Consider the following 12,328-nt stretch of genomic DNA (forward strand, 5'->3'; position numbering starts at 1 on the left):
CTTTGAGAGGTAACACAGACTGCAAAGTAATCAAGCTAGGATTTATATCTAGGTTTGTCTGACTCCAAAGCCTGTACTTTTAATTACTATGTGGAAAAAGTTTTAGCCAACTATAAAATTAGAGGGCACAGACCCCACGATTGCCCTCAATTTTGATACCAAGTACAAGTTTGCAGGGGGTGGTGGGCAACATTCCCAAAACCACACTCAGTTTCAATAGTTCACTAAAAGGACTCATAAAACTCTCTGAAACCTATTATACTCATGGTTATGATTTATTACAGGGAAAGGGTAGAGATTAAAATCAGCCAAAGGAGGAGAGCACAGGGCAGGAGCCCAGGAGAGTTCCAAAGATGAGCTTCCACTGTCCTCTGCCCATGGAGTACGGATGCAGTACTCACTTGGCATAAATATGTGACAGTATGCATCGAGTATTTCCAACCAAGAAAACTCACCCAAGACTGGGGCTTTATTCCATAAGCATTTTTGATTGCTTGTTTGCCTATTTGGTTGATCTTAGCCTCCAGGTTGACTGATACCACATGACCCAAAGACCCACCATAAATCATATGGTTGGTCTTTCTGATAAAGCCAATCCCCACTGTAAGACTATAGTGTGTGGCTGGCCAGCCACACCCTGAACAAAGGTGGTCCTATTAGATTTGACATAGATTACCTACCAGAAGCTGAGGGCAAGACCTCTCCCTTGGCAAAACCAAATTCTTTATTACACACATGGAATATCATGAATATTTATATTATAAAATATAGATCCAGTTGTGTCTCTCTCCTTAAATGTCCTCAGTGGCTCCCATCACCTTCAAGGTAAGACCCAGTCTCTGTAGAACAGCATACTAGCCACCTCAAATTTCGACCCCTGTCTACATTTTCTTTATCATATACCTTGCACTCTATTTTGAATCCTACAGTCCTTCCAAACCACTGGTACTTCTCCTAATGACCCTGTCCTGCTGTCATCAGCAGCCTGACTAGTAAAGATAGGTGAAAACACAGTCATCTTCTCCACCAATAAATTTATTTTAGTACTGAAAAGAGATAAAGACAAGGTCCTGGGACCTATGAATGTATGTGTGGATGGGTTGTCCCTTGGTAAAACTGTCATTTGAAGAGGAGAGAAAATGTGACGATAGGAGAGAAGAAGGGATACACTCTAGTTTGGCAGGTGAGTGGCAGAAATAGCACTGAGGCTTAACTTCTCTTCCACCATTTGGATCACAGATGAAATCCTCAGCCATCCATCAAGCTCTCCCATGTGTGACCCTTTCTTGCCTCAGGACATCTGCACATGCAGTAACTTCTCCCCAGAAAGTAAATGCACACACTCACACAGAGCTGTGTTTCAAGACCCAACACAGAATGTTTTCTCTGAGAATGACCCTTTCCCTCCTTCCTCTCCAGATGGATCTCTCCTCTCTTTCTTTATCACATAATACCCAAATAGTTATCGAGGTGTACTATTACTGTTTGTTTGTATATTCTTCCCATGACTGTAAGCTCCATGAGAAAAGAAACCATACTATTTATCTTTACATCCTTAACATCTACTACATGGCCCAATAAAACTGAAATAAAAATTTATAGATAATATATATATATATAGATAATATATATGAGCAAATAAAGAAGGAAGAAAGAGACAGGAAAAACAGAGAAGAAGGGTAGGAGGGAGAGAGAGGTGTTGAAATTTATTTTGTTTTAGAGATGCTGAAGAGGAGTTAATACCAAGTTTAATAGACTACTAACATCCTAGAACAACCCAATCCTCAGTCCCCAAGCAGCAACCCTAGTTCTGATGGCAGAGTTTAGTTAGCTGAAGGATAACACATGACATAAACTGAATGACATTAAATTGCTCATGGGTTCATGCCCAAACCAATTCCCTCTGCAGGGAGTTAACATTTCTGTAGTCTTCTACAGTACTTTTAGAATCTCTCCAGGCTATGGTGGCAACAGATTTAGTAGACAAGAGGGAACTAGCAGCACATCACATGAACTGAACTGGAAAATGTCCTGGCCAATTAACAGCAAATGTCTCTGGCAATTAACAAACAGCCTGGGAACAAAGACTATCTATGTTGTTATGCTCAGTCCTAGAATGTTTATTGTCTCTTCATGTCCTTAGTTTTATAGTTTCAACATTTGAAAGATATATATTCCACTCTCCCAGTAGTTTGTAAGCTCCCTCGAGGACCCAAACTCATCTAATACATCTTATTCACACAACACCTAGCACAGTGGTTCACTCAAAGTAAGAATGCCATAAATATTTTTAAAATAAATTTTAAAAAGCTACTCCAAACATGAAGCTATAGTTTAAGTCTCCTGCTACCAGATGTCCGCAGCATGTCACAGGTATACAAATTAAATAGTGTGGTTTAAACATTTCTCTAAAATTTTTAATCGCCTTTACCAAAATAAAAATAGCTGAAGTTAGGATTGTATTAGGAAGGATGTTTGAAGGTTATTTAGTCCAATTCTTCCTTTTTCAGATGAGAAACCTGTTAAATTGGCTTGTGTAACACGCCAGCTGGAAATATCCTAAGACATCAGAAGCCAGCTCTCCAGACTCAGTCTAGTGCTTGTTTTTGGTTTTGTTTTTTACGGCACATCTTCTCTCATTACTCCTTTGTAGTAACCAAGATAACAGGGTGTTTTTATAACAATGTTTAAGAAGACATAAAGCACTTTGGCACATTTTGGTAGTTTTCTTACTAACACACATCAACCAGCCTTGAATCTTTGTTAGCTTAGATTCAAGAGCCACTTTTGATGATTTGTCATCAACTCTTCCCTCCTATGTCCCTGAAAGAATAGAGGGTCAGCCAGGATCACACTTTACTTCTGATTACCTGTCTACGGACTTAATACACCTATGTCCAGCAGGTATATTTCCTCTCACGCAGCCTTAGAGAATGAAGTATTCTTCCTCCTTTTCAAGGTCAATCCTGCACCCTGGTACTCTACTCAATTCCCATCAATATCCTAGAGATTTTCTACCCACCCCCCAACCCCCCGAGTCTTAGACCTCTGTATAGATACTGGCACCACGCACAGATTCAAATTTCTTCTACCTTAAAGCCTCCCGACTCAATGTATTTGAGTAAGTACTTGCAAATTCTCTCCTCTCTTTTTTGTTTGAACATCTGGAAAGAACACACTCAGTCTCAATTTGTTAGCTATATTCATTTCTCATCTCACTGCTATCTGCCCTTCACTCTAGCACTCTACTAAAATGACTTTAACCAAGGCCACGAAGTGCTTCCTAATTATCAAATGCAGGGGAAATTTCCAGTTTTATGCCACTCTCTCATTTATTCCATCTCAACACAACTCATTCTTTCAGCTTCCATGACTCACTCATTTAATTCCTTGAAATGTTTCTGATCATATTTTCTGTTTTCTGTGTGGGTTCCTCTTCTTCTGCCTGCTCTTAAAATATCAGTTGCCCACAGGAAATATAATCATGGTTTTAAGTGCTGATGCATACTGATGGCCACCAAATGTGTATTTGCAGCTCAAAGTGTTACTATTTAGAAACGTGTTCATATTCCAATTAATGGGTTCCATCTTCATGCCTGATAAGCACCATAAATTCAATATCAAAACTTAATTCAACATTTTTGACCTGATCTTCCACCTGTGCAGTAGAACCCCACCAAAATATTAAATGTGGTATCCAAACAATCCACCCTCACAAGGTAACCCTGCTGCTGCAGGAGACACTACAGATGTGAGGGAGGCAATTGAAGCTACTGGCACTGCTGCCACCCCCACGAGGTAACCTGACTGCTGCCAAGGACACCGCAGAGACCAGGGAGGCAATTGTAGCCACTGATGCCACCACCCCAAGGTAACCCTGATGCCACTGCAGACATCATAGCTGCATGGGCCATTACTGTCAATGCCACAGCCAAGCAGGTGGCTACTGTAACCACCACTGCTGCAGTCACTGCCACCACTGGTGCCACCAGGAAGCCACCATCATAATGAGAGCAGCCCACTGCTGCTGGAGCCACCACTGTCAAGTGGGAAGCCCACTAAAGCCACCTCCACAGCCACCACCACTGCAAGGGTGGCCTGCTACCAGAGCAGCAGCCGCAGAAGCCACTGCTGCACTGTAGGTGGACCACCAACCACTTGACTACATTTACACAAGGAGGGTCACCAGCAGAGTCCAGGGAAGGAGAGTAATAGAAGAAGCAACAGCTCGACCAGATGACCAGACATCAACAGAGAGATGCCAGAAATATGAAAAATAAGAAAACATGAGTCCACCAAAGGAGTATAATAATTCTCAAGTAACAGAACCAGTAAATCAGCAATCCCTTGAAATGAATGAAAAGGAGTTTCATGGAAATACAATGACATACAAGATGATGTAGTTAGATGACAACAAACTGAGTACAACTATCCAAGATATGAAAGAGGAAATTTGCTAAGAGAGTAATACCTTAAGAATGTAGCAGCATTCATGGAACTGAAGGAATCATTCAACAAAATAAAAAACACAACTGAAATCTTAAGCAGCAGGCTAAAGCAAGCAGAAGAAAGAATATCTGATCTCGAAAACAGTCTCTTTGAGATAATTCAGGATGGCAACAAAAAGAAAAAAAAAAGAATTTTAAAAAATAAAGAAAATCTAAGAGAGCTAACAGACAACCTGAAGCACACAAACATCAGAATCATGGGTATTCCTGAAGGGGAGAAGAAAGGAAAAGGCATTGAGAACATATTCAATGAAATAATAGTGGAAAACCTTCTATGTATAGGGAGAGACACAGACCTTCAGATTCAGGAGGCTCAAAGATCCCCAGACAGATTCAACCGAAAGATCCTCTCTGAGACACAATATAGTTAAGTGGTCAAAGCTCAAAGACAAAGAAAGAATTCTAAAAACAGCAAGAATTCAGTGTCAATTCACAAATAATGGAGTCCCCATCAGACTAACAGTGGACTTCTCAAAAGAAACTCTAGGCCAGAAGAGAATGGGATGATATACTCAAAATATTAAAAGAAAAAACTACCATGAATACATAAGAACAAAACCCACTGGTAGAACAAAAATACAGTCAAGAAAGAGAAAGAAAGTGTATGTTACCACATCCAAAAGCCAACAAACACTGAATACAAACAATAAATGGGAAAGAAAGAAGCAAAAGATATTTAAAACATCCAAAAGAAAATTGATAAAATGCAAGAAGACAATACTTTTCAATAACAACCCTAAATGTAAATGGATTAAATTTCCCACTCAAAAGACACAGAATGGCTGATTGAATTAACAAGCTAGACCCAACTATATGCTGTCTACAAGAGACTCAACATACCTATAATGACACACAAAGACTAAGAGTGAAGGGATGGAAAAGATACACCACATAAATAGAAATCAAAAACAAGCAGGAATAGCTATTCTTATCTCAGATAAAATGGTCTTTAAACCAAAAACTATAAAAAGAGACAAAAAGGCCACTACATAATGATAAAGGGATCTATCTAGCAAGAAGACATAACAATCATAAATATATCCACCCAACACTGGAGCACTCAGATATGTAAAGCAAACACTATTAGACCTAAGGAAAGAGATAGACGCAAATATGGTAATAGTTGGGGACATGAAAACCCTTCTCTCAACATTAGACTGATCATTTAGGCAACAGATTTAACCACACTTTAGACAATTTGGACTTGGCAGATAGCTACAGAACATTTCATCCAATAATCACAGAATATACATTCTTCTCGTCAGCTCATGGAGCATTCTCCAGGAGACACCACCTGTTAGTTCACAAATTAAGCCTCAATAAGTTTTAAAAACTTAAAATTATTTCAAGTATCTTCTCAGACCACAATCAACTAAAACTATAAATCAGTAACACACAAAACTCTGGAAACTATACAAACACATGGAAATTAAACAACGTGCTCCTGAACAATGTGTGGGTCCAAGAATAAATTAAACAGGAAATCAAAAAATTTCTTGACACTAGTGAAAATAAAGACACATCATACAAAAACTTGTGGGATATAGCAAATGCAGTACTAAGACAGAAATTTATTTACTAAACACATCAAAAAAATAGAAAGATTTCAAATAAACAACCTAATGCTACACCTCAAAGAACTAGAAAAACAAGAACAATCCAATCCCAAAGGTAGTAGATGGAAAGAAGATCAGAGCAGAATTAAATGAAATAGAAACCCCAAAAATGATACAAAAGATCAATGAAACAAAAAAAGTGGTATTTTGAGAAGATATACAAAATTTACAAATTATTAGCTAGACTAACAAAAAAGAAAAATGACCCAAATCACAAAAATTAGAAATGAAAAAGGAGACATTACAACCAATACCACAGAAATACTAAGAATCCTTACAGACTATTATAAACAACTATACACCAATGAATTTAAAAATCTGGAGAAAATGTATAAATTTCTGACACATACAAACTACCAAGACTAAACCAAGAAGAAATAGAAAACATGAACAGACCAATAACAAGCAACCAGAGTAAAGCAGTAATCAGCAGTCTCCCAACAAAGCAAAGCCCAGGACTGAATGGCTTTACTTCTGAATTCTATCAAACCTTTAAAGAGGAATTAATACCAATTCACTTCAATCTATTCCAAAAAGTTGAAGCAGAAGCCATTTTTCCAAACTCATTCTATGAGGCCAGCATCACCCTGGTACCAAAACCAGACAAAGATACAACAAAGAAAGAAAATTATACACCAATATCTTTGATGAACATAAATGCAAAAATCCTTTTAAAATACTAGCAAAAAGAATACAGCAACATATCAAAAAAATTACATACCACAATCAAGTGTGATTCATCCTGGGATGCAAGGATGGTTCAACATACACAAGTCAATAAATGTGATATACCACATCAACAAAATCAAAGACAAAAACCATATGATTATCTCAATAGATACAGAAACAAAATTCAACATCCCTTCATGATAAAGACTCAGCAAATTGGGCATAGAAGGAAAATATCTCAACACAGTAAAAGCTGTATACAAAAAACCCACTGCCAAGGTCATACTCAATGGGAACAAGACAGGGATGCTCACTCTCACCACTCCTATTTAACATAGCAATGTAAGTACTAGCCAGAGCAATCAGGTAAGACAAAGAAATAAAGGCGATCCAGATTGGAAAAGACAAACTGAAATTGTCCGTTTGCAGATGACATGATCCTATATATAGAAAAGCCTAAGGACTCTACAAAAAAAACCTCTTAGAGTTGATAAACAATTTCAGTAAAATTGCAGGATACAAAATCAACACACAAAAATCAGTAGCATTTTTATACTCCAACAACAAATTAGCAGAAAGCCTAGATACATATATCTAGGAATAATTTTAACCAGTGAAAGATCTCTACAATGAGAACTACAAATTGCTGTTTGAAGAAATTAAAGAAGACACAAAAAGATAAAAAGACCCTAAGAGCACAGGCAACAACAAAAATAAACAATTGGGATTTTATCAAAATGAAAAGCTTCTCTAGAGCAAAAGAAATAATCAACAGGGCAAAAATAAAATCTACAGAGTAGGAGAAAATATTTGCAAACTATGCATCCCACAAAGCATTAATATCCCAAATATATAAGGATCTCAAACAACTTACCAGAAAAAAACAACTAACCTGAACAACTAACATGCTCTTGGACTGGAAGAATTAACATTGTGCATATATCTATACTACCCAAAGTAATCTACAAATTCAATGCAATCTCCGTCAAAAAACCAAGGACATTCTTCACAGGAAGAGAAAAAAATAATCCTAACATTTATATGGAACAACGAAAGACCCCAAATAGCCAAAGAAATCCTGAGCAAAAAAATAAAGCAGAAGGCATAATACTTCCTGACTTCAAACTATACTACAAAGCTATGTAATCAAATGGCATGCTATTGGCATAAAAACAGACACTCAGAACAATGGAACAGAATAGAGAAACCAGAAATCAACCCACAAATTTACAGCCAACTGATCTGCAACAAATGCAACAAGGACATACATTGGGGAAAAGACTGCCTCTTCAATAAATGGTGCTGAGCAAACTGGATATCCATATATAGAAGAATGAAATGAGACCTGTACCTCTCACCATACACCAAAATCAAATAAAAAATGGATTAAAGACTTAAATATAAGACCTATAAAATTCCTAAAGGAAAACATATGAGAAACACTTCAGGAAGTATGAGTGGGCAAAGACTTTATGAGTATGACCCTCAGGGCACAGGCAACAACAACAAAAAATAAATAAATAATTGGGATTATATCAAATTCAAAAGCTTCTGTGCAGCAAAAGAAATAATTAACAGAGCAAAAAGAAAAACTACAGGGTAGGATAAAATATTGGAAACTATTCATCCAATGAAGGATTAATATCCCAAATATACAAGGAATTCAAACAACTTAACAGTGAAAAAACAACTAACCTGACTAAAAAATGGCAAAGGAGCTGAATAGGCATTTCTCAATGGAAGATATGCAAATAGACAATAGACATATGAGAAAATGCTCAACAATGCTCAGCATCAGGGAAATGCAAGTGAAAACCACATTGAAATATCATCTCACCCCAGTTAGACTGGCTACTATGAAAAAGAGAGAATAACAAATGCTAGCGAAGATGTGGAAAAAGGGGAACCCTCCTACACTGTTAGTGGGACTGTAAATTGATGCAGCCATTATGGAAAACGGTATGGAGGTTTCTCAAACAACTACAGATAAGTACAGATAGAACTGCCATGCAATCCAGCAATTCCACTGCTGGGTATATACTCACAGGAATGGAAACCATCATGTTGAAGGGATACCTGAATTCCCATATTTATCTCAGCTCTATTTACAATAGCCAAGAGTTGGAACCAACCTAAATGCCTTTCATTGGATGAGTGGATAAGTAAAATGTCTATCACACAATGGAATACTACTCTGCCATGAAAAGGAATGAAATCCTGCCATTTGCAGAAACGTGAATGAACTTATAAAAAATCATGTTAAGCAAACTAAGCCAGGCATAGAAAGAAAAATACTGCATGTCCTTATTCATATATGGGAGCTAAATAAAAAAATAAATAAATAAAAGGAAAGAAAGATACAACAATCACAATAATACATTAAATTTTCAAAAGAAGAGAACAGAACTGAGGTTACCAGAGGTGGGAAGGGGGTGGGGGGGAGAGGCAGTAAGGGAGGAATTCATTAAAAAAAAAAAAAAAAAGAAATGAAAAATAATTACACTGTATAATGTTGAATGTACTAATTATCCTTATTTGAGAATCGCATATTGCACATAGGTATTGATATTTAACTCTGTATCTGACAGATATGTACTGTCAACCATGGTACAATAAAATTTTTTTTTTTAAAAATCAAAAAACAAAAAAATTGTATCAGCTAAAATTCAATGTCACATTGTTGCAAGTTAATTTAAAAATTATGATGTAAATTTGCAATAGGCACAAAAGTAAAGATAGTCAAGCATATGCTGAACACAGGTGACCATACACTGGCTGAGAACGTCTCAAATCACCATGAAGCACACATTTCCCAATAACTCTCTGCCACATATTGCTCCCTCCTATTTTTTACTATCCCCTTAGTCTTTCTAACTGCAGCTGCGTGGAGGATTGGAAGCAATCACGAATTTCATTATATCCAAATTCATGTCATGAAGCAATTTTACTGAATTTTCCATCTTACCTAGTAGAATCATAATCCTCCTAATCACTTAAAAACCTAGGGCAGATTCTTGTATCCTTCTTCCATTACCCTCTGCATCCGATGAACCCACATCTTGAAAATTGTACTCCTTTAAATGTGCTTGGATTTACATAGTGACTCTATGTTCCCTAATCCAGACTTTAATCTTTTCTTCCTGGATTAACCCAATCCTTCTATCAGGTTGTTGTACCTACAGTTTTGTGGAACCCAAACTTTAGAAATGAGGTCACAGTGAAAATCTAAGGTGCTGAAGATCTCTTACTGCCTTGCATCTCACAATCTCCCTTGTGATTTCAAATTATGCCAAGATTTTTCATACCTCTGTTGTTTGTTACTGCAGTTTCCCCAACCTAGAGTCCTGAACACTGCGATCCACCTGGCAATCCCCATGGGTTTAAGAGTCAGCTCTAATTTCATCCATGAAGACGTCCTTGTCTCTTCCCTCCTCTCCTCAACAAACAGAATTGACCTCACTGTTTTTTTATTATGCTCGACATTACACATGTCTTCTAAAATATCTATAACATTTCACTATACCTAGTCACTTGCTTAGTGCTCTTTCCCACTAAAACTGTAAATTTACTGAGAAAGGGGGCTAGATGTGATTCAGCGCTGAGCTTATATGGTAGATACAGGGTGTTTATAATTATTTTTAAGCTACATTTTGTTTTATGAATTATATAACATCTCGTGATTTAATAAAAATGGGAAAATAAAAGATTACACAGAGCCACTAAGATCATCTGAAAGGCAGAAGTCAAATTCAAAACAATCAGTAGGTTTAAAAAAAACAAAAGGAAGCTATGGAGGACAATCCCCTAGATAAGGTAGAGACAGGCACAGACTATGTTTGCTATCTGTTAACTTTCCAACTCATGACTCCTCTTTTAAAATGAATCTTTTGCCTTGTTTCCTCTTCTTTTTTTTTCTATCTAATGAGTAAGAGACAGCCTCCACTGGCCAGAATCATATACAAATACTCATCACTCTAACTCAACATACAGATCAGAAACCAGTAGTAAACATAAACTAAAAGAATTTCTCCAAAAAGTAAGTTTACAAAACCGTCTAAAATTACTGAAAATTAGTATTATTACATATAAATGATCGTACCCATTCTTTTATTCTCTTTCAATAGTTTTTATCCCAGGCTTCTTAGAGAACTAACAGAATTCTAACTCTGCCTTTTTGTCATAATTTTAATCATAGGTTATTATAAAATAATAAATATCCAGACATTATTTCTCTCATTCTCTACAAATACCTATTTGAAGAAGAAAGTTTTCATAGGAGCAGGTGTTCCAAAGAAAATAACATAACCAGTGGCAACTTGAAAGCTTCTATATAGAAAAGACCTGGCAGCAGCACTTTGGCTGGAATCAGGGTCTAAGAGACTGGTCTGAGAGGTGTGTTTGCCATGCCTGCTTACTATTTTATTGGGGTGTATTTTTGTTTTGGGAAAGCATGAGAGGAGTTCGGCTGATATAGATTGTGTAAAGCATAAGTCTTCTGAAGTCATTCATGTGTGTTAACACCAAATACCACATATATCTGCGTTGTTGGGATTTGGGGTTTTGTTTTTCACTTAATAAATACACCAAAAATAATAAAGCAAAGGATTTAGCGTGAAAATAAATCTGAGTGTTCATAGTTATGACTATTTCTGAATTGGATAAACAAAAAATAAATAAAACAGCAATGGTAGAAATCAAGTGTAAAAGTTTTTTTCATACTAGATTTAAAGGCACAGAAAAATTAGTAAAAGAGCACTACCTCCACCTCACTCTACATTAAAGCTTTATGTCTGATGATGGGGTAGTATTCCTTACTTTATATCACTTTACTTGTGTGAAGGACATTATTGCATGTATTGCCTGAGGAAACATTATGAAATTGTAAATTTAATGTCCTAAATTTCTTCTAAGGCACAATAGGATGGTGGAATCTCTCACTTGTCTTAGCTTTTATTTGAACAGAATTTGAAGTGTGTGCCATCAGACAATCACACATTTTCCCTAAACAACAGTTTTTATCCCCTACACTCTTTTTAGTTGTAGGGTGGCATAATGTGACAGTAAGTGTCTCCAAGTACTAGTTGAACCAAATTACACTCTTGAGGCTGAACGTGTTCTGCCTGCTGATGGCACTGTCCCTGTTTCTGTCGTCCTTCTTCATCAGCTGTCTTGCTAAGTGCGCAGTGAGTAATGATCACAGGGTGATACTTAATGAAAATGCTACCCATGACTCTGAGCCAAATGTGACCCCTACTATTCTTCTACTAATTAAAGAATAATTACCATTCCCCATGCAATTGCAATTGTGGGTGGCAGAGATCTTGAGTTGCCAAATATGCCAGTAAACTATTCAACTTTTTAAATTTCTCAACATCCAAAGTGCTAATATTGATATAGAAGTGCATGGGAAATAAAATGTCTGGCTCTTGGGAAAATTAAATATAAATAACCTTACTTCCACTAATTTGGGTGAGAGTTACATCTTTTTTAACCAGCTTCAATATAGGAGATGAAATGAAAATGCCAAAGATTAAT

At 36.7% G+C, this 12,328-nt stretch overlaps 1 pseudogene; it reads left to right on the plus strand.

Moving 5' to 3' along the window:
• The first annotated feature begins 4,007 nt into the window (after window positions 1-4,007).
• The window catches only part of LOC134383330 (tigger transposable element-derived protein 1-like), a 46,201-nt pseudogene continuing 37,880 nt past the window's right edge, over window positions 4,008-12,328 (plus strand).

Source organism: Cynocephalus volans, chromosome 1 (assembly GCF_027409185.1).
Source record: "Cynocephalus volans isolate mCynVol1 chromosome 1, mCynVol1.pri, whole genome shotgun sequence".
Lineage (NCBI taxonomy): Eukaryota > Metazoa > Chordata > Mammalia > Dermoptera > Cynocephalidae > Cynocephalus > Cynocephalus volans.